Consider the following 25,250-nt stretch of genomic DNA (forward strand, 5'->3'; position numbering starts at 1 on the left):
GCATAAAACTGAAACTAATTGTAGGTTTTTATATTACTTGCGTGAAGCGATAAGTGAGGAATTGCATTGCTTCTTCAGCAGGCGTTTGGGGTGAAATGACTGTCAGCTCGTGTAGTCTCTCTGGTGCGTCATATGGTGATGACAGTAGTTTAGGAGATCAGTTATCCCTATCGGTTTGGATTATCAGTTATCTAAATCACAATTTAATCAGCAGATTCAGAATGAAGAGCTGGTTACATTGCATTTTCATTCCATAAACTGTTACCAGGTGAAGGTATAACAAAATATTTGATTTAAGTTTCACATAATAAATGTATTGTTTTTCTTTAATCAGTCTTCTCTAAGGAGAACTCTTTAGTAAAGGAGCTATGGTGATTTCTGTGTATTAATTTGACCAATACTTTACTACGACAATGTTGTTGATTAGTTGTGTTTACCGTTACGGGAATAGAAATAATTATTTTGAGGCGGAGTATTCTTGTGAATATACCTTTGTTGTAGGCAATGTCTACTTCACTAAACAACATACGGGACACATATGTATGCTATCCAGACGGACTGGGGCAAGGTGTCTTGTACAATAACAAAACCAAAACCTTCATGAGAAACACAAACTGACCTGGGTAAGGATCGACCACTCAAATCACCTGATCAGAAATGGCTAGACGCTCTACGGACTCATCTATCGCACCCCCTAAAATAGCAGAAAAATAGAAATTGATATGTGTAGATTGGAAATCTTCCGCAATCTGAGAACCTTATAAACAAAACGCAACGAAACCTATTTCGTATGTATAACTGTAAATGTATATTAGCTATGTTTAACTTCTCTTCTAATCAAACTATCTAAGAAAGATTTGTTGGCAACAAATTACTGTTTTCACACGGACTAGTATACTACATGTACAACCGATATTCCGCTACCATTACAGCACATACGATCTTTGTCTTTTTCTTTCTTCTCGGTCCGTTCTTTATGTACTGTTTTCGGCTGGTGCCTGCTAGACACCCGCCATGGGATGGCTTTAACCTCATACAAACAAATAGAAAATAAAAAAGACAACCAGCACAAATACTGACCAAAGAACAAAGAAGGACATAAATTAGGTGTAGTACATGGATGTTGATGCATATATCTACTCTCAATGTAATTATAGAGTTATAACACCCACGAGCTTCACAGCTCACAAAACAAGTTAGGTATAAGTTATATAAATATCGCCTATTGCCTCACAACCAAGGTGGCTAATGTGTCAGAGATAAAGTCATTTGATGTCACCCGAAATTCTGCTGAAAGGGAAACCGGAATGATTTCTGTTTTGTTATGGAGCGAAAACACACACAAAAATCTAGATCATTCTCTAAATTGTAATACACCACAATGTTGATGGGTTTATTTAATAAACTTTCTCCTTCAAAACAAAAAGATTACTAAACCAGCATGGGAACACTATAGGGTGAGTATACGAAAACCTAGCCAATAGAAGTCAAGCAAAATTCAATTAGAATCAATAAGGATATACCCTTAGATAAAACAAAGCAACGTAAACAACTGGAACGTGTAATTAAGAATCTGCGTCAGAGTTGAGTATTTATTACCATTAGTAAATAAATGAAACAATTATCTCGGTGTCTGGTTTAACGACTGGATCCCTAGGTCATGACTTATACCACAACTTATACCACAGTCAACATGTTATGGACTCTTGGGATAAGTGTCTACGTGATCGAGAATCTCGCCGCTATATTCTTCATCATCGTAACACAGACGCTTAATAACAGTATAACCCTATTTAGAGACATTAACTATCCAGTTCGCTCTTGTAGGACATTTGGGACTCTGTTTTACCACCGGGCTTGCTACAATTTATCTTGGTCCTATGTGTGAGGACTGAAAATTGGATTCTGTCCGAAGATTGTTAGTGAATTTATTTGATAATTAGTTTAGAAATATACCATGGGAACAAAAAAGTCAATATGTCTGTTGAAAATGACTTTTGAATATATATATACGAACTCGTGCTTGGTATGACGCATTTAGCTCAGATTATTTAACTAAAAAAGTGCAATAGCGAGCTAAAAAGTGCTTAATATTAAAAAGAAAACTATGCATGTCATTAACCAATCTCATACCGATAGTTGTCGCCTCAAAACATATTCTAGGCGTTATGACAAGAATCGCGGCATTTTTACTTTGGTGGCGTTATTATTGTAAATCAATATTCTCTCTGCCGATTTTATACACCTTGACAAGTTAGAAAAAAATCAAGCATCTTACAAGTCTTGTCTGTTCGACTCGCTTCCTGATGGTTTGAATAATGTTAAAAACCATTCGCACCCTTGGGAGATACTGTGTAATATGGACTGGTTGTATAGACATCCTCGGGAGATACTATATAAATAGTGCCCTTGTCTGAGGGGAACAATCCTCCATATTCCCCTCAGACAAGGGCACTATTTATTTTATTATACCGAATAGAAAAAATTTCTAGTGAAAAAATCTGTTTTATCTGGTACAGTTCTCTTTATCTATGTAAAACTACACTGTTGCGTTTGTAAGAATTGTCTCCCTTCTCAATGTTCGGGATTTTCCGTAAGAAACAATCGTGCGTTTTCGGGCGGAGCGGGGAACATTGCAATATCCCACGGCAATGTTGACCGCTGTTTCTGACACTGCATATTGTTTCAGGTCATGTGATTAGGAATTGACCAATAATAAGGCGAGAATCTTACATAAGGTATAATAATGTGTAATATGGACTGGTCGTATAGACATCCTCGGGGTATACTATGTAATATGGACTGGTCGTATAGACATCCTCGGGGGATACTGTGTAATATGGACTGGTCGTACAGACATTCCCACTTTTCTTGGCTAATCGGGGTTGATTTCTTATACCGAATCTAAAAGACAACAATACGATGTGTAACAACGAGGACCTATTGTAATGACAAGTTATCGCTTATTTATGTGATAACTATTACTATTTAAATTTTTCGTTCGCAATAATTTGATTGTGAAAAATAACTGACGCGTGTGGCCCTTACACAATTAGTATTTAATGAGAAAACCAACACGCTGGAATGATGCTACTAATTCCAGAGTTTGCAATTAGAATTTTGTTAAAATCATTACAATTTCAGATGAATGATTTAGACACCTACTAGATATATATTTTATGCCTTTGATCTACATTACATGACCAGGCATTACACGTTAGGCCTGGACAATCTTAATGAATCGATGGCTTTGAAGAATACGGTCACTGAACATCCTAAGTACACGGCCATGACGGTTCACACTTTTCCGAGGAAAGACGGAATTTCGCCTAAAGAGGTAACAGAGGGAAAATCAACGTAGCACAATACACTGATTCTTCATTGAAAAGTATCAAGAGGTGACCGACTAAGGGCCTTTGGGCATATTTATCATCAAACTATTTGTTGTTATTGTATACCGCTGTTATCGAAAGCTAAATTTGGAAATTGATACATAACAAACTTATTGAGGAGTAAAACCCCACACTTGATGTGGTATATAACAATTGTTGCAATCCTTATAATAAAAGTATTCTTCAATCTGTATTAGACAATCGGCCTTGATTTTGTTAGAGTAATATGACAACCAGATGTCTTTAGTACAGATTCATTGTACAGACTGTTTGTAACCTATATGTATCCTATAACTGTATCCGATCCACAACTGATATGATAAACGTCGTAAATATGTTATTGTTTTGTTTACGGAGTTTGAACAAAAACGATTACACACTTTTACGGAGTGAATCACGTGTCATATCAGATGTGATACGTGTGCAGTAAATCATTTTGTTACCGACCTCTTTCAAAGCCTCTGGTTTACACTGTAGTATAGTTTGTCGTTGACACTGTAGTATAGTTTGTCGTTGACACTGTAGTATAGTTTGTCGTTGACGCTGTAGTATAGTTTGTCGTTGACACTGTAGTATAGTTTGTCGTTGACACTGTAGTATAGTTTGTCATTGACGCTGTAGTATAGTTTGTCGTTGACACTGTATTATAGTTTGTCGTTGACACTGTATTATAGTTTGTCGTTGACACTGTATTATAGTTTGTCGTTGACGCTGTAGTATAGTTTGTCGTTGACACTGTAGTATAGTTTGTCGTTGACACTGTAGTATAGTTTGTCGTTGACGCTGTAGTATAGTTTGTCGTTGACGCTGTAGTATAGTTTGTCGTTGACGCTGTAGTATAGTTTGTCATTGACGCTGTAGTATAGTTTGTCGTTGACACTGTATTATAGTTTGTCGTTGACGCTGTAGTATAGTTTGTCGTTGACACTGTAGTATAGTTTGTCGTTGACGCTGTAGTATAGTTTGTCGTTGACACTGTAGTATAGTTTGTCGTTGACGCTGTAGAAGAGTTCGTTATTGACGCTGTAGTATAGTTTGTCGTTGACGCTGTAGTATAGTTTGTCGTTGACACTGTAGTATAGTTTGTCGTTGACACTGTATTATAGTTTGTCGTTGACACTGTAGTATAGTTTGTCGTTGACGCTGTAGTATAGTTTGTCATTGACGCTGTAATATAGTTTTTTACCAGTTTGTTTTAGTTTGTCATTGAGATTGACTTTCAAACGCCATGATAAAAACATGTTGTTGGTAATCTACATTGAACAAAAGTAGCTTTCTTAAAAAGACTGTATAATATACCCATAAACATAAATTATGGTATGCTAAGTCTTCTTGCAATCTGTTTTTGATAAAAGGCGAATATGCGACTGACTCTTGAACATGTACTTCAATTCATAGAACAATAAGAATTGGGGGAAATTTAACGCACACAATAGGTCCGTATCCAGAGAAAATATGGAAGTCATCGACAGCAGAAAGGTGGTACCATGTAAAAGTAAACACATGATTTGTATACAAGGAAGCCAAAGGATATTTGATTTCGAAGCAGAAATATACGGACGTATTTGTCTTGGAGAAGAACATATCGATTGCCATATGTCATCATTAATCGGAAACGGCATGTCTTTAATAAAAGCACAGCACAAACGCATAACAGCCGTGCGGATATGTCATCGTGTCCATTGTGATATCAATCATTTATAAGACTGTTAATTGAAATGTTAACGATAATCCTGATATCTTGAAAAACAAGGCAGGAATGTCTTCTACGGTCGTGGTTTAATCAATATATGTCGTGATAGTGCCAAATCACCAAATCTCGTTATATATCTTATTAATCTCGTGATGTTTCTTCTAAATCTCATCATTGATCTTCTTAATCCCGAACCCATTATTGATCTAGTTTTTTATCTTTCCTAATCTCAATCTCTTTTGTTGCTTTTTTAAATATCGTATTTCATTCAGTAAATATCGTAGTTTATCTTCTAAACATCACAATTGTTCTTCTAAATATCATTATTTATTTCTTAATCTCGTTATTTATCATCGATATCTCGGGCTCCTTATTTATCTCCTAAATCTCGTAATTTATCTTCCAAATCTCAATATTTATGTTCTAAATCTCGTACATTCTGCAATGTATAAACATCCACGTATTTATCTTACCAATATATATTTTCCCCTTGTAATGCATTGCTTAATCCTACATGTGCATATCTGCTTATCTAGCAAATGATTACGTGATTAAAATGTCTTGATGGATCTAGTTAATCCCAAGCTAAATATTGTAAAAATCTGAAATTGAAATCGAAAGCTTATTATGTATATTTAAAAGCATCAGCGTTATTGATGTTCGAAACATATACTGAGATTTGTTGAGCATTAAATTTGTTTGATATGGGGTTACGCTCATTTTAGCATAGTATGTTTGCCGTTGGAGCTGTGTCAATCATAACGACTTTAAATTCCACTTCCTGTAACTTTTCTGATGGGTGTAATTCTAATTAGATTTATCCTAAAAGAGTGTATTTGTTTCCTTCCCGAAACGGTTACCAACGAGACAGTCATTTTGAATAGCGAGTGTCGTCATCTCTATAGATATAGGGGGAGGGGGAGGGTTAAACTGGGACCCTCCCCTTGGGATTTCTTAGGTATAATTGAGAAATTCAATAACATATCAACATAACATACTGTGAAATCCGTGGCTGATGTTTTGTGATATGTTGTAAATTTTGTTATGATAATGTATTTCGACAAACATGGTAACCACTGTGTCTGTATCTAACAATGCCAGAGAGGACATTCATTCTCCGTCCATGGTTGATATACGGTATATCAGTGTTTCACAGTCGCAGACGTAATAGGCATCCACAGGAATATCAATATTTTAATGTGATCAAATTAATCTATTATTAAAATAATAAATTCTTGAAATAACCAAATGGGGAAAAAAGTTAAATGATGTGGAAGCCTGGGCGTACTGGCGTACGCCTGGCTACGCGCCAGAACTAAAAGAAGCTAGGCATCAGAATAATTATACATGTACAATGACTCGCCACCATTTCCTTAAAAAATATCAAGAAATTTAATGTGTTTGAATACAAACTTTACATAATATTATCCATCTTCATGACCCATCCATCAGATTGTACATCTACACGGTCCAACAACCATCAGATTGTATATCTATCTACACGGTCCAACAAACATCAGATTGTATATCTACACGGTCCAATAAACATCACATTGTACATCTACACGGTCCAATAAACATCACATTGTACATCTACACGGTCCAACAAACATCAGATTGTACATCTACACGGTCCAACAAACATCAGATTGTACATCTACACGGTCCAACAAACATCAGATTGTACATCTACACGGTCCAACAAACATCAGATTGTACATCTACACGGTCTAACCATCAGATTGTACATCTACACGGTCCAACAAACATCAGATTGTACATCTACACGGTCCAACAAACATCAGATTGTACATTTACACGGTCCAACAAACATCAGATTGTACATCTACACGGTCCAACAAACATCAGATTGTACATCTACACGGTCTAACAAACATTCTAACACGATTCGTTTGCAACGCGTGTTTTGATTGGTTGCGGACCGACTTCTAATCTGCGATAGAACCATGACATATCGTGTTAAGCCACGCCCCGTTTCTAATCAAAACAATATGGCGTCAAGTTCGACTCGTAGCGAAATTCAACACTCTGCACCATTTATGATTGATGACCCGTGATATTGGAATCGAAAGTGAAGAAATCGAATAGAATGAATTAACTTGATAAATTTAACAAAAATCGTTAACTTCATTCTTACCGTCATTTATTGATTGAAACGTTCATTTCGTCCGTGTGTAAGCATCTAAGGTCAAGTAAAATCCGAAATGAAATGGAACAAGTGCACATAACTTTCACATAACGATTGAGCCTATAGAAACACATCAACTATGACTTTGTCAAAACGCCCATGTCGTTATGCATACTGCATAAATCCAAATATGTCGTTAAATCTTCTGTAATAGGACTTTCACAACAATCCAAATACACCGCTTCGTCAACATACAGATCGAACTCTCGCCAGTATGGGCGTGGCCAATTGACCGACTTTGAAAGCTTCTCTCTGATTGGTCAATCCGCCACAGTATGAAACGTAACTAGCGGAGGTCACAGAGTACTTAACAGCGTACTTGTAGCGATGTAAAACAATGTATCTAAATATGTGCGATAGTAAACGTGTTAGAATGGGGATAGTACGTTGTTTTTCGTGGCTATACTGGCGATTAGAACATGAAATTTGGTTTAAACTCTCGACCTATCGGTCTCGAGTTCAAACCAAATTTCATGTTCTAATCGCCAGTATAGCCACTCAAAACAACATACTATCCCCTAATCAGATTGTACATTTACACGGTCCAACAAACATCAGATTGTACATCTACACGGTCCAACAAACATCAGATTGTACATCTACACGGTCTAACAAACATCAGATTGTACATTTACACTGTCCAACAAACATCAGATTGTACATCTACACGGTCCAACAAACATCAGATTGTACATTTACACGGTCCAACAAACATCAGATTGTACATCTACACGGTCCCACAAACATCAGATTGTACATCTACACGGTCCAACAAACATCAGATTGTACATTTACACGGTCCAGCAAACATCAGATTGTACATCTACACGGTCCAACAAACATCAGATTGTACATCTACACGGTCCAACAAACATCTGATTGTACATCTACACGGTCCAACAAACATCAGATTGTACATCTACACGGTCCAACCATCAGATTGTACATCTACACGGTCCAACAAACATCAGATTGTACATCTACACGGTCCAACAAACATCAGATTGTACATCTACACGGTCCAACAAACATCAGATTGTACATTTACACGGTCCAACAAACATCAGATTGTACATCTACACGGTCCAACAAACATCAGATTGTACATCTACACGGTCTAACCATCAGATTGTACATCTACACGGTCCAACCATCAGATTGTATATCTACACGGCCCAACAAACATCAGATTGTACATCTACACGGTCCAACAAACATCAGATTGTATATCTACACGGTCCACCCATCAGGTTGTACATCTAACGCTAACATTGATCACAGTTCCACTGAAATACAACACACACAAACGCAGAAGTGCATAGTAAGTGTTTAAAAGCGCTGTGATGAATGCATCTGCGGAATGTGTTGATATGACACTTCAAATGACGTATGTGTAACAATTCGTGAAAAAATCATAGTATTTCAGGCTACAATTATCCTTTCGTGATCTTGTCACTAGACTATTCCTTCGGGCTTAATACACCATGGCTTTGATCCCTCTGGGCTTCACCAAATGTATCTCGATATGGCAGAAATGTCAAATATGTCACTACGAGAGAGGCCAATCTCACAAAGAACGGATACAATATGTGCAGGTGTCACCAGAGGAAATATTGGGGTAAGGATTCGATTTGGACATACAAAATATTCTTGGGGAATATCCTAGATATCAGATATTAGAATAAAGTGTCAAAAGGATTAGTGCGATGTACTCCGTGGGATAAATAACATGTTTTATGGCGACAACTTTAACACCCAAAATGGCAGGTGTATTAGTCCATCAAAATAGTTTTACGGCGTGAAACCGCTTTGGAAGCTCCCTTAAGCAATTTAAATTTCATTTTCCTGAAATAGACAACTCTTTGTTTGCTTTCACATTTGAGTTTTATAAACTGTATTATATAAACTGTATTATATAAACTGTATTATATAAACTGCATTTCAAATATTAAAGATATATTGGTATCTTTCATAAACTGATTTATAAAATTTATAAACTGCAGGTTATATAGATAAACACCATCTTTTAATACGCAGATGTACAAAAATGACAGCCATTGCGGCGCTTTTAGTAAAATTTAAAATATAGCTTCATTAGCGTCGTTAATATTGGTTGTCCGTTCAATTTGTTTCGAATTTGTAAAATAGACGATTTTTTAATCAATTAAACATGCCTGTTCTGCTTTTCCACTTTTGACACTTCCCACTTCATGATGATATAGGGCGAGTAAATCATACATGAAACATTACCTTTCTTTCCACTATATAATGGTTCGAGGCGAGTAACTCATACATGAAATATTACCTGCCTTCAAGCTTCATGATGGCACGAGAAGAGAATATTTTGCATAGAACAGTACCTGCCTTCTAACTTCATGATGGTACGCGGCGAAAAAAACCATGCATGAAAAATTACCTGGCTTCCAATTGCATGATGGTATGAGGCGAGAATAATAAATCCAAGGCCTGCATCTCCACGTCATGATGGGGTAAATGGCTTGCCTTCTCATTTCATCATCGCAGAGGGTCAGAAATATCGGGTTTCTGGCACCCTTACTTATTCGGGAAAACGATTACCACTTATCGCAAGAAGAACTCATGGGGTATCGGTAGCGAGGTAACTACATTCATGTCGGCTGAATGGTGGAATAACGAGATTTGTTTCGACCCAATGGTAGGACAACTGGATTAATTGTGGTCGATACGCGAGTCGTTAGTGTTGGTGCTGTCTGAATAAACGTTTGAGCAGATAAAGTTGTAAAAATGGCGATGTCGACAAAATTATTGCATTGTCAGAAAAGAACTAATGTAGCTGCGAGGTATAATGTGAAGTTTGGTAAGTGTCCACATGAACCCTGAAGGGAAACACTTGTCAAGCTACCGTTGTTTATTATCTATTTTACGAGCTCGTGCACGATTGGAGGGGAAATGACACGTTCGGCAGAAAATACATCACATCATTTTCAACACAGTTGAACAATAATTAACATTCTTTTGCTTCTTATTGAAGCTTTTGGTGTTGGTTTTTAAAAAAAGAATAAAAACTACAAGAAAAGATGCAGAATACACGTCTATGATATGCAACCATTCTGTAAGCAATGTCGGATATGGAGTACAGGATGAAGTAAGTTTCTGGTAACTCTTTCTTATAGGGAGATAATTCGTCAGCATATCGAATGTGTCTGTGACGTAACAAATGCAGCAACGTCATAAATAAGTTCACTGGGGAAAAGGGTATTTCATCTCATATGAAATTATTACAACCTGTACTTAATGAATAATTTATTAACACTAGGAATAATAATGTTGTATTTTTCGGAATAGCTTCACTAGGATGTAATTAAATAGTGGAACACGTCGTACCGTGCAACTTACATTAAATTATCCAACTAAACATAGAAACAGCTCCCGGTGATTGACATCAGTTATGTAATACAGTACACTAACTAAGAAAAATGACAAATCCAGGATATTGACTTGATGGTTAATTATGATAAGTATAATGGTAAATACACTAAAGTTGAAGATTCGAATTTTCTGTCGTAGTTGAATATATGTTATATTTGTACAATTCGAATCGAAGTTTGTACATAAATTGCGATACGGGTATACATCTAATCAATGTATCGGGCAGACCATCACTGTGCTATTAAAACCTTCCTTTCGAAGAACGTTGATGTAGTGCAGTAGTACGATTCAGAGAATTCAAAGAATGTTGTTAATTAAAAAAACTGATACATATTTTAATAAGCATTTTCATCACAAATTATGTTACTGTCTAGCCTTGATAAATGTGATAGCAAGAGTGTCCTGTTTTATCAAATTGATATAAACCTGAATGTCATATCGAAACTCAACGCTGTCAGGAAATCTAAAATAAGCTAACAATTTTTGCGAAAAATACGTTACAAAAAGGTGGATTTCATTTTAATCAAACACAAAATAAATCCCCATCTGGAACTGACTACTAGTCGCTTGACATTAATTTTCTAGCTGCCGAGGGTAATTAGGATTCAGACGATGCTGTCATCAACAGGAGGAAATATTGCAGTGACTATCGATTCTTTAAATTTAATTAAGATATAGGATAGCATGCTAAGTTTTTACATTTTTCTTGAGACAAAACCGATATATTGTTTGATTAAATGAATTTTGGCTATGTTTTACATCTAGTATAGCCCTGCTTCAATTCGTAATGGAGTGTCTTTAAGATCTAAAACAATATTGAAAACAATGTCTTTTTCATGCTGGTTGTTACGATTTATTAAATCTGAACGTTGCAAGGTTACTATACAGAAGTGTACTTGCCTTCACCAACGCAGTGTATTCAATATAACAAAGTGAAAAATATCATGGATTCATCAATATTAGCTTTATTTTTTAAAATGTTTACAGGATAGAAAAGAAAACATTTTGTCACGCGATTTCAGTATTATCTCAGTGTTGATACAAGAAGAGAGTGTTTGCTGGGTTTATTACCCGTTGTCATTTTGTAGTTGTTAGTGACTATCTCACTAAAACATACACAAGACCCGGTTCGTTGCTCAGAAATACTAACCGACAGGGGCAGAGAGCATCGAACCACCCAACTCTGACCTCCACCCAAGGTCTCAAGACGACCGAGCGGTCGAGTCCTTTTAGGACTTATCACTAATGTTAATCACCTCAAGAAATACCACTTTAGAGACAAGGAAGGGTTTACAAAGGACACACCAATGAAAAAGCGTGTTCCAAAGATTTTCAAAGATTCCATATTAGGTTGAATTTTTCCTTTGTCATATTTGAACAATTATGTGTACTATTCATGCCGTGTTATGCGCCAATTGTTAATACGGATGCATTTAAAGGGAGAAACTTTGACGGTTGAGATGTTCTATTGTTTTCGTTATATATCAATCACCATAATGAACACACAAACCATAGAACATGCATTGTTGGTCTGTGTATTTGATAAATGCATGTAGCTTACACTAGACAATGTAAAAGCATTCGGATTAAACTGTATGCATCGGCTTATGTTTCAGTTCTGTGCAGACAGGAATTTGTAGCTTTGTCATCATACAAATTCTACATACCATTAAAAGCTCGCCCTTTAGTGAATTCTGTCAACTCAGCTTGTTTTATCTATTTGTATTGTCAGGTTCTGCCGAGAATTTTATCACAACATGCAACTTATGTTGGAACGATTACTGGTCTGGTGTGGTCTAATAGCCGCGATTCAATAAGCGTAGAGGGCCATTGCCGGAGTGATGCCTGATCAGGAATTCAAGATTGATATGTTGTATTCGGAAGTTGTGTAAAACATTACCGAAGATTACAGTGCACTAATCTGTCTTTATTTTCTTGATGGCGTCCGAGAAAACCGCTCTTCTAGTGGTAATTGTTTTCTGAACCAATCGAGTCCAAGTAGGTATCTCGTACTTCAAAAACAATCGAGATTCGGTAAACAAAGAGGAGAAACACGACTCAGATCAATGTAATGTTATAGTCAAATTATTTTGACACCGGAAATATATATTATGCATTTTCGGAACATTGCAACCCTGATATGTTATTTATCAATGTACTTTTGTGTAAAATATTAAATCTTTCTAAAGCGACAGTATGCCAGTTTATAGCCACTGTGAGCTACAGCTGAGTGTAGACTAAAGGTTACACAAAGTGCACTCCGAGTGTACTCCATTTGGACTTGGAGTGCACTCCAAGTGGACTCCGAGTCTACCTGCAGTCCTATAAGGCACCATGTCTACCCCAGGTCTATAATCAGACTATATCATATATATATTAATACTTTGATGCTTTTAATATAATTTATATATAAATAAGTAGATTTTTACAAATTACTTTTGTTCTGTTAATATTACTATTAATATTTGTTTAGTCTACTAGGAATATTTATTTTATTGTTAATACATGGTAATAATGCCTACATGTTAAATTTATATTTATTAGGTTCCATAAAATACAGTTATACAATGTATGCTATAATCAGGTTTTTATGAAAGTTAATTGCTTCTTATTTCATATTTTATTAAAATGTAATTAAAGTGTATTTCATTTTATTAAGGAAGTGAAAATTATTTCAATAGGAATATTTATTTCTGTACACATATCATGACTTTAAAGGAAGTTTATATTATGTTATTGATTATTCAAAATATTGAAAGTTTACAGTATTTAATGTATTTAACAAGACATTCTCTACACGAAAGGAAAATATAACTACAGATATGTACTCAGTTCAGGCAAGTCATTATAAAATAAACATAATCAATTAAGTTTATATAGGTTATACATTTAAACGTATCATTTGAAAAATACACATTTACAATTGTACATATTTACGAGCATTAGCTGGTTAAATTAATGTTCTGACATAATGTACACACAAGTATGTAGTTCTGTACTACCCATAATAAATGACAGTATCTCTTATAATTGCTATTACTATTAGCCATGCATGACTGACTCTGGCCAGACACACCGAGAACTGTGCCAGGTGAGTTTTAGGAGCCAGCTACATGTGCTGTCCTGGGTTCACAGAAATACCTACAGTTGTATGTCCATATTTGTCGTTGTATGGCTTCAAATGATGAAGCTGTGCAAGGCATGGTGTGATATAACTTCAGGCCACCAGAACAGTAAGAGTATCTCCTCACCTGAAGGAAAGGATTGTACCTCTCCATCTGAGAGGCCTTAATCAGACCAAAATTATCAACGAAATACCGATGTTATTAAGGTGGAAATATCAAAATAAGCTGTAAAACCATTAACCATTAACCATTAACTGGTAAACATGTTTTAGAAGACCATTTCTATTGAAATGAAGTTGTTCTATACTGAAATTAGAAAGTAAAAATAAGCTGTTCTTATTACATTGTAACCTGTCTAAACTGTAAGTCATTGGGACTAAACGTATTGGCCGGTTTATGCAGGTGTCCGGTATGTAGAGGTACAATGTTGAATGATATAAAATCAGGGAAAAAAAATAATGCAAATCAAATTAAGAAATGATGCAGTTCTTATCTTGTTATATTCAAAAATATAAAGACATTGCTTTAAAAAAATAATTGTAAAGAAAGAGATTAAGTTAAAAAAAAAAAAAAAAAAATTCAGTATAATTTCCAATGGTATAATAAATGTAAATTCACCATTTCCCAAAACCAACCTATAGCCTTATACCCGTAATTAGTACACATTGTTCTCGTCCAGGAAATAGGATTATAGATCCTGAGGTACAATTTTCCTCCGGGCAGTTGGACACCTGCAACCTATGTACCATTTACCTGTAAAGCTGACCTGTTGGAACTACACCGTTTTCTATTCCCATTCAGTCAATATCTATCATCGATGTGTCACTCATACATCTAATGTAACAGATACGGGTCATGAATGTAAAATGGTTGTTCAAGACAATTATACAATCATAAAGGTTAAATGTTCAAAAAAGGTAAGCTGCAGTTAGTGTATGGAATGTTTGATAAGTAGGGGGGTTTGTATCTTATATAACTGTTAAAAGAATTCCATGTATGACCTGGATTTAATGAGGCAGGTATAACAAAATAACCAAAAGGTTGGTTTACCAAATGAAAATGTAAGTCTGATGTTAAACTCTAAATCAAAACTTGACATTGGATCCAGAATATGCTATCAAGGTGATAAAAACATGAACTTTCTTTTGTATTGTATGCTAAGTAAAATATAAACTGTTGGAAGTAAAATATTTGAAATATTAAAAACAGTAGTACTTTAAGTACAAGATAGTTCCAGTACACATTCAGACTGTACATTTTGAGAGACTACAAACAACTTGCCAAATACATTTGTGTTTATTCCCAATTTCTATTCATTTACGTGGCTTGTTAAAACTCTTCAATTCAAAGGAATGCTATCATACATTTTTCAACAAAGTGCCAGATCTATTCAGTCACACATATATATAGGGTTTACTAGTAAAAACAAATCAATTATATTAGATGCATTGTTTGTTAAGTAAAAATGAACCAACAAAATAATATGATATATACAAAGATAAAACAGTAACACATATCTTATTGTTACATGTTTAAGGAGTCTAAATGTATAAGAGTATACATCCATCTATAAACATCATGTATATATTTACTTGGTTACAGGTACATGTGATACATGTGGACCCAGGTAGAATTGCACTCCGAGTGCACTCCAAGTTTACCTGGAGTCCAAAAGGAGTGCACTCCAAGTCCAAACGGAGTGCACTCGGAGTGCACTTTGTGTAACCTTAAGTCTACACTCAAATGTCATTATATATTTTTTTCACATTTAAACAAATAATTCGAAGTATACAGTAGTTCACTTTTTTGTCAACCTGGTAATATTACCAATAATAAGATTAACCACAGCAATAGCCTGATTTAGCAAACAACGAACAGCGAACTAATGCAATGCGAATTTACTGAGCATCGACACACAGTTTGCAGAATAGAAAAGAACAAAATGATCAAATACAAATTATTTATGTCAGTTATACAGTCAAATGTATCACTATCAATTTGAAAGCTTTTGATAGTTATAATCATCATGATGTTGACCAGCCCCAATTAATGCCTCACAACAACAGATGATGTAACCGTGTTCAATACTATCCTTGGGATTCCTTTTGAGGAGTGCCCAAGGTATGACCAAGCTGTGATATGGGGTTATATAATCAGTTGTAAGACCACTAAAAGACTAAGCTAGGGAATAGCTCCGAGACAGGTTAAGGGTGCTGGCAGTTTGAGAAATGGCGTTCTGAGCGAGGAATTCGGCGATGTTTTCACGGATTATTGTGTTTTGGATGTAACAATTCGTATTGAGTGGCACGGTAGGTTAAAGATGAATGTTTTCTGATGACGGTCGCATGTAGTGTGCGCCGTGTCAGTTTGAATAAATGTGTTTTTTAGTCGATTGAAGTGAGATGGGGTGCCGTTTCGCTCGTGGCGTAGTTGTCAACCTTCCCTCTTACACATTACACATACCCCTGTCATATCAAAAAAAAAAAAAATCGAAAGTGATATTTTCTATGCGAGCGCCTGTGGGTGCTGGAAGGCCCAGCTTGTTGTTGTCCTTGCGATATACTGGTAGTGTTGCTTGTTGCACGGCTGCTGACAGGTTGATGGCTGTAGATAACATATGTTGCCGTAGTTACTGCAGACGTTGACCCTACCAGTAATCTTTTGTTGCTGTTGATGCTGAAATTGCTGAGAGACGCCAAAATACTGCTGGAGTCGTTGTTGTTGCTGTGCGGATTGGACATTTTGCTGAAGTTGAAGAAGAGGGAGAGCTAATGTTGTCACCCTGGCGTCGGTGGTGTTGGTTGTCAAATGTTAAAGTTTTGGTACACGTGTTTAACAATAGACAATGCAGAGATGTGCTATGACATGAAATAGACGGCAATGCAGGAATGTCACATGACTAGTCAAAGATGGCCACAATTTCTAGGTCACTGATTGGTCAAAAGGAATTACCACATCATTTATAATTGTACTAGGCTTCTGATATTTTGTATTTCAGGATTGGCAATTATTTGCGAGACGAGATATGCAGTTCTTTGACAGCTCTTGTTTTAGAAATTAATTCAGGTAATGTTGGTACTTACAAATACTAGCTATCTGCTGAGGACTCAAGTGATGTTGTCCTTCTTAAAACTGAATTTGTCTTTGATGAATTTATCACGCTGTGTGAGTTCTCTGAATCTAGAACCCGACTTCGAGAAGGTGAGTTTTCCAACACTGGTACGAATCGACTCGCACAAAGTTCTGAGTGCTTGGATATCCAGGCCCATTTCTACAACTTTAGAACACCAGAGATGATTATCTTAGTGTCCCTATATTCTTCTCATGCCCTCATGAGAAGAGGAACCGGTTCAACTTCATTGATTAAGCTAATTCTGCTCATCCGTAATGAGAGTTTGAGTCGTTCTCTTTTTTAGTCAGGGAAGCTGACTTCGCAATGTCTTCTAAACATGACACAGAGGATTGATTAGATGGTATTTGGAATGCTTATCCAGCAATGTGAGCAATATAATACCCGTTGTTCCGGAAGAGAACGCGTCTTCGGCTTCATCGACGACAACCCAATACAACTTAGGTCGTTTCCGATGTATAGCAATGTTTTACGACCCAGTCTCTATAGTAGCTAGCTGCATGCCTCCGCCGTTTCGTGACAACACATATCGATGCGTGATCTAGTTTTATCGGTTCTAAGACATTATTCAGTCACTTCACCTTTCGTATCTGCCATTGATAACACTGCAATAACATTTGAAGGTTTTTACAAGTAACCCAATGGACGATAAACTCTAATTTGATTAAGACCAAGTGGGCTGCAGATAAGTCGTTGATGTGAATGTCTTTGAAGTTAAGAGCAGCAATATGTCTTTGAGCGATTGTTTTGATACATCAGTTCAAATATAGAAACTTTAGTTACAGTTATCGCTGACTAGCTCTCACATACTCTGTCTGCTGAGGGGAATGACTTATTTATAGTTAACGTTTTAGTGTCATATATTGCTGGAAATTTATTGATAGGATGTTCACAAACAACCCCGAGCAAAAATAAAAATGTTCAAATGTATGTTTAACTACACTGAGTTGATATCGAGAAGATTTTTTTATATCATCTACGTCGATAATCTGATAGAAGTAATAGCCTTTCCGGAACGAGAGTACACGTCTCTCTCTATACATTCGTTTCCTATTTTTTCCGGTATGTGTCTGGTTCTCAGTTACATAGTTGATTGGTCTCCGACTAAACAAATCTTATTTTCTTAATGCTGATGTCTTTGAAGCAACCGCTAAACCCTACATCAAAGCCTTAGTCTGTACATGTGACCTTTGCTTTGCTACGACCTTCCTTTCATCTTAAAAGCCGACTTGTGTCATTAGAAAGTTGACGTGTCGAAGAGTGCATATGAGATATGTACATGTAAACAGATATCTACCTACTTAGGAGATATGTACATGTAAACAGATATCTACCTACTTAGGAGATATGTATATGTAAACAGATATATACCTACTTAGGAGATATGTACATGTAAACAGATACGTACCTACATAGGAGATATGTACATGTAAACAGATATCTACCTACATAGGAGATATGTACATGTAAACAGATATCTACCTACATAGGATTTCGAAGAAGGAACTAAATGACCAGAACATTTTTCATCAGATTTCACATCATCGTGTTGGTGAAATAAAAATGATAAAAAACCATTTTATAAAATTCAATTTAATCCATTATATGATTTCTCCGATATTGAAATAGACACATTAGCGAATTTTATCATAGTTCACTTTTTAAACCGAATTCGCATTTTTCTTAAAGATTTATATTTCCGTCATCAAAACCGTATATATGCCAAAAATGACCTAACTAAACAATATAAAATAAAGTACAAACCTTATAAGTATTGGGAAATACATTTCTTATTAAATTTAGAGCATTTTTATTACCGTATCATAAAACATTTGATAATGGACACAACCGAACATCTATGTCTTCCTGCTATTAAATTTAGGAATGATCTGAAGCCCGATTGACCAGAGTTTGTCTCTTGATGTCAGAGACATTTCAGTAATATTTTCGGAACAGCCTTTGATAAAGCTTGCCAGACATCGGGAACGACCTCCGATAAATTATTGCGTGTCAGATTATCAGGAATGACATTTGATAAGGTATCATTCCTCTGTATCGTATTACAGCCCATCATAAAGGTTTATTTGTCCATATCTTCTGACCATTTTGTATAAAGAATCGCCAGTATCTCGGGACTGTTTCAGACAGATTCGTTTGTCTCAGACAATGTCACGAGATCATGTTTTAATAAAAATAACTTGTCTGTATAGTAATATCATAAGGGGAAAAGACTTACACGTAGGTTTTACAGCAACCTGGCAAAACAAATCTCGCATTTTTAAGTTGTTAATTAAAGCAAGAGAATATTAACTTAACAAAAACCAATTAAACGAAGGTATAATTTCGATACAATACATCGATTATTAAATAGTTGTTAAATTTTAGGGGGCAAATATTTCGCGGTTGTCCCAGTCGGAGCTAGTTCTCGGGTGTTAGATTTCGCGGTTGTCCCTGTCGGAACTATTTTTGGGTGTTAGATTTCGCGGTTGTCCCTATTAGAACTAGTTCTCGAGTATTGGATTTCGCGGAACACCGACTTGTAAACTTTCTCCAGTTAACACATGTATACATTTGTTGTATAAAAACATAAAATATCAACAACGATACCGAACAGACAAGGATAAATAAAATCAAATGGTTTTCAAATGGATAAAAATCATAATAAAATGCAATATAGTGCACTAGGTTCAATACAAGAAATATGTATCACCAGAAATGACCTAAATGTGTTAGCAAAAACAGTAACATACATTCACAGAGTTTCGAATAAGTGAGATGTATTCTGTACTGAAATATATAACCATAGACTGCTGTTTAAACGTATGAATATATCTTTATATCGGAATATCAACTTTGAAATTTACAAAAAAAATGTTTTTGGAAAGAATGTATTCCATTTTGTATAATTTTTTTATCATTATTATTATTCTTATAACATTGGATATATATCATCGTAATGAAGGTAGCAACTGTAACGTTACGCCTTAAAAGAGTCAATGTCACATCTGGAAAACGTCGAGGTCAGTAGAAGTAGTATTGAGTCATTGATAGAGTCATTCATCTTGATTAAAGTTTCTAGGTTTGTCACATGTAAGATGGTTTGCCAATGCAGTTGCCTCTATTTTTTAAACGTCATGGAGAAAATTGAGTTTGAGGCAATGAGCCAGACGTCGTATTGTATCGTAAATCTCGTTATAAATGCATTCTTACGATATTATTGGGGAAATTCAATGGGTTTTTGATAAATACCAAATATATTCCATTAATATGTTGGAATATTTACATTTTTCTAAGCTTTATATTGGTTCTTTTTGTCATAAAATGTTTCACAATTAAAGTACCTACAACGCCAGAACATGATGTTTTAAGATATCTGAGACTGAACAGCAAACCTTCTGGCGCCATATTTGTGTGACCTCACGACCATATTGTATAAAATCTTTTTGTGCTACAGTGAAAGAAGATACAATCCTGCAGCTTTCTGCAAACTACTGGAAAGTATTATTGTGCTATTTAATCAAAACGTAGTGTTGCACAAGCTGTATGAAAGTGAACAGCAAGAACGCTGCATATAGTTATGCATCATGTTAAGCCATTCTCACCATAATTCTAGCTTCTTACCTTTTTTTCTGATTAATACCATTGACCGTATCATGAAGAGGTTCCTCACCATCTAGATCCTATTGACGTCATGAAGGTGGTTTCCTGACGATCTAGATTCCATTTACCCTATTTGGGTTTCTTCGCGATCTAGATCATAATTACCCTTTCTGGATTTCTTACGATTTAGATCATATGGACACTATATGCTTTGCAACTCGTTATCAAGTAGGAATCGATCGAATTCATAATGATAAAGACTCAAGAAATACAACAATCCCGACGGAAGCTGCTTTACGCCTTTCCCGCCCGTATTTACAGCATCAGGTTGGGAATGAAGAATTTGAAACCTACGATAAACAGGAACTTGACAGTGCTCTTGCAAAATTCTTCGTCGAGGTTAGGACAAGAAAAAGAGACAAAAGAGAAAACAAGCTTGATGACAATACGACACGGTATAAACATGTATCTGTAACCAACCTCTGAATTCGACATTTTCAACGATACAGATTTGATAGAGTTATATGATGTTTAAAGCAACGTCCAATCGTATCTAGCACCCTGTGATATTGATATTGACCTCAGGAACTGTGACATAGAACCTCTTGATTCAAATGTTTTATTGGATTCTCAATTTGACAATATCGTAAGTGAGCTCGGCGAGTTTGACCTCGACAGTGATGAACTAAATGTAGATAAGAGCAATGTCGAAAATGCTCAGTTATATCTTGGATCACATCCGTTTGTACCATGTGATGTTATCAACAAATAACAACAGCATGCCTCCCCCTTTCCGAGTTTCAAACAACTGTAGCACCATTAATTTTAACTTCAAGTACATTATAGTCAATTAAATCGTTTGAAAATTGTTTAAAAATGAATATCATTTGAAACTAATTTAATGTGTCGTGCTTTTATGTTGTTTTATTTCATCTATCTGAATGAGATAGAATTGTAGTTGTCGTGGTCATTGTCTCAATAAATAATTTTTAAGGCCTCGGCGATATTGTTCAGACCAGGTTCATAAATCATGTATTTATACCTTACCTGAAGTCTATAATTGTATATATGTAATACATGTATTTTCCCTCGACTCTCTTCCAATCAATGACAGGCTACTAAGGTGATATTATAAATATAAGTGTTAAAAGAGACAATTATTAGGATATTATAATATTGTATACACCTAACCGTTAGTATATACCATGGATGCAATTCCATGTCTTCTTGTGAGTGAAACGTAGTGTATAGTCTGTCGGTACGGTAGTATCTTTAATTTAATTAAGACAAGTTATTTTTTTACAACTTTGTAGATTAGTACCTCCTCCTTGATGCTAACAATACATTGTATATCATCATGCACTATTATAAAAATGCATACTATATAAACAAACAAAAGAAACATTCATCATATTTTCTTTTATTCATGCGTGAGTGATCGTTATGTTGCGTGTGTGAATGCGTTCCACGAAGGAACAGATTTGGTTATAGACGCGAATTCCTAAAGACTGCTGGGAAATAATGGCTGTTAGTTTATCTCTTCATGAATGATTTGTGGTGATACGCTCGGAGACTGATGAAAGGCTAAAAAGAGACAAAGATTGAATTACCGTCTTTTTTTCCGTTTCTGGTCATGGCCTTAGCAAGTTTTGAGTGAATGTCATTTTATCGCTCCGCTGTGAGTATTTCCCCACTAAAGCGTTAGACACATTACATATTTCTATATTTGTCGTAATTGATTCCTACGACACCCATACATGTACTTTTGGTTGTTATGTAAATGTAATTATAGCTCCCTGTGTTCAGTTACTGGTGTAAACACTCTTCTATCATCATTGCTCGTATTATGTTTGTATTTGTTAGACAATCTATAAAACCCTGTTGTAGTTGTATTTGTTAGAACGTCTATTTAAACCCTCTTGTAGTTGTATTTGTTAGAACGTCTATTTAAACCCTGTTGTAGTTGTATTTGTTAGAACGTCTATTTAAACCCTGTTGTAGTTGTTTTTTGTTAGAACATCTCTCTAAAACCTGTTGTGGTCGTTTTTGTTAGAGCGTCTCTTTAAACCTTGTTGTGGTTGTACAATGTATATGTTAGAGCGTCTCTTTAAACCTTGTTGTGGTTGTACAATGTATATGTTAGAGGGTGTCTTTAAACCCTGTTTTGGTTGTACAATGTATATGTTAGAGCGTCTCTTTAAACCCTGTTTTGGTTGTACAATGTATATTTTAGAGGGTCTCTTTAAACCTTGTTTTGGTTGTACAATGTATATGTTAGAGCGTCTCTTTAAACCTTGTTTTGGTTGTACAATGTATATGTTAGAGGGTGTCTTTAAACCTTGTTTTGGTTGTACAATGTATATGTTTGAGCGTCTCTTTAAACCCTGTTTTGGTTGTACAATGTATATGTTAGAGGGTCTCTTTAAACCTTGTTCTGGTTGTACAATGTATATGTTAGAGCGTCTCTTTAAACCTTGTTGTGGTTGTACAATGTATATGTTAGAGGGTCTCTTTAAACCCTGTTTTGGTTGTACAATGTATATGTTAGAGGGTGTCTTTAAACCTTGTTCTGGTTGTACAATGTATATGTTAGAGGGTGTCTTTAAACCTTGTTGTGGTTGTACAATGTATATGTTAGAGGGTATCTTTAAACCTTGTTTTGGTTGTACAATGTATATGTTAGAGGGTCTCTTTAAACCTTGTTTTGGTTGTACAATGTATATGTTAGAGGGTCTCTTTAAACCTTGTTTTGGTTGTACAATGTATATGTTAGAGGGTGTCTTTAAACCTTGTTGTGGTTGTACAATGTTCATGTTAGAGCGTCTCTTTAAACCTTGTTTTGGTTGTACAATGTATATGTTAGAGGGTCTCTTTAAACCCTGTTTTGGTTGTACAATGTATATGTTAGAGGGTATCTTTAAACCTTGTTGTGGTTGTACAATGTATATGTTAGAGGGTCTCTTTAAACCCTGTTTTGGTTGTACAATGTATATGTTAGAGGGTGTCTTTAAACCTTGTTGTGGTTGTACAATGTATATGCTAGAGGGTGTCTTTAAACCTTGTTGTGGTTGTACAATGTATATGTTAGAGCGTCTCTTTAAACCTTGTTGTGGTTGTACAATGTATATGTTAGAGGGTCTCTTTAAACCTTGTTGTGGTTGTACAATGTATATGTTAGAGCGTCTCTTTAAACCTTGTTGTGGTTGTACAATGTATATGTTAGAGGGTGTCTTTAAACCTTGTTCTGGTTGTACAATGTATATGTTAGAGGGTATCTTTAAACCTTGTTTTGGTTGTACAATGTATATGTTAGAGGGTGTCTTTAAACCTTGTTCTGGTTGTACAATGTATATGTTAGAGGGTATCTTTAAACCTTGTTTTGGTTGTACAATGTATATGTTAGAGGGTCTCTTTAAACCCTGTTTTGGTTGTACAATGTATATGTTAGAGGGTATCTTTAAACCTTGTTTTGGTTGTACAATGTATATGTTAGAGGGTCTCTTTAAACCTTGTTGTGGCTGTACAATGTATATGCTAGAGGGTGTCTTTAAACCTTGTTTTGGTTGTACAATGTATATGTTAGAGCGTCTATTTAAAATATGTTGTGGTTGTATTTGTAAGAACGTCTCTATCACCCCTATTGTGTTTGTATTTATATTTAAATTCTGAACTGTCGTTTGCAATAGTCTCATGGTTTCTTACTTATAACCATGGACATTTTTGTTTCTCTAGCAAATATGCATAGCTTCATCGGTATAAAGTTATTGGCATTATGGTCATAATGAAAATTCCATGATCCTACTCTGGGTTTCGTGGATAAAGCATTCATGAGGGATTTAGCCGGGACTTAAGGGGCCTTCAGAAGGATTGAAAGGGATAAAGTGTGTACTGAACCCATTCATTAAGACGTTGATGAGTGTAAACAAATAGGTCGAATTCAGAGCACTTAAACATCATAATGGTTATTGCTTTGGAGAGGAAATTATCTACTTCGCCACAACCATCTATCACACATGAATCACCTAAAATACCGGTGTATCAAACTAGCAATGCTACTTCACCTTGAACATCTAACACACGTCAAACTAAAAACCTAACACTCATCAAACTAGAACGTAACACACATCAAACTAAAAACCTAACACTCATCAAACTAGCACCTAACACACATCAAACTAGCACGTAACAAACATCAAACTAACAATGCTACTTCACCTCGAACACCTAACACACATCAAACTAAAACCTAACACTCGTCAAACTAGCACATAACACACATCAAACTAAAACCTAACACTCATCAAACTAGCACGTAACACACATCAAACTAACACCTAACACACATCAAATTAGCACATAACACACATCAAACTAACACCTAACACACATCAAATTAGCACATAACACACATCAAACTAACACCTAACACTCATCAAACTAGCACATAACACACATCAAACTAGCACATAACACACATCAAACTAACACCTAACACTCATCAAACTAGCACATAACACACATCAAACTAACACCTAACACACATCAAACTAACACCTAACACTCATCAAACTAGCACATAACACACATCAAACTAACACCTAACACTCATCAAACTAGCACATAACACACATCAAACTAAAACCTAACACTCATCAAACTAGCACATAACACACATCAAACTAAAACCTAACAC

General features: G+C 35.5%; 1 protein-coding gene across 1 annotated transcript in view; it reads left to right on the forward strand.

The window, feature by feature from the left end:
• Positions 1-25,250, forward strand: part of LOC117343936 (G-protein coupled receptor 54-like) — a 171,186-nt gene that overhangs the window by 26,923 nt on the left and 119,013 nt on the right. The gene's annotated exons all lie outside the window — the stretch shown is intronic.

The sequence above is a fragment of the Pecten maximus genome, chromosome 15, assembly GCF_902652985.1.
Source record: "Pecten maximus chromosome 15, xPecMax1.1, whole genome shotgun sequence".
Taxonomy (NCBI): Eukaryota; Metazoa; Mollusca; class Bivalvia; order Pectinida; family Pectinidae; genus Pecten; species Pecten maximus.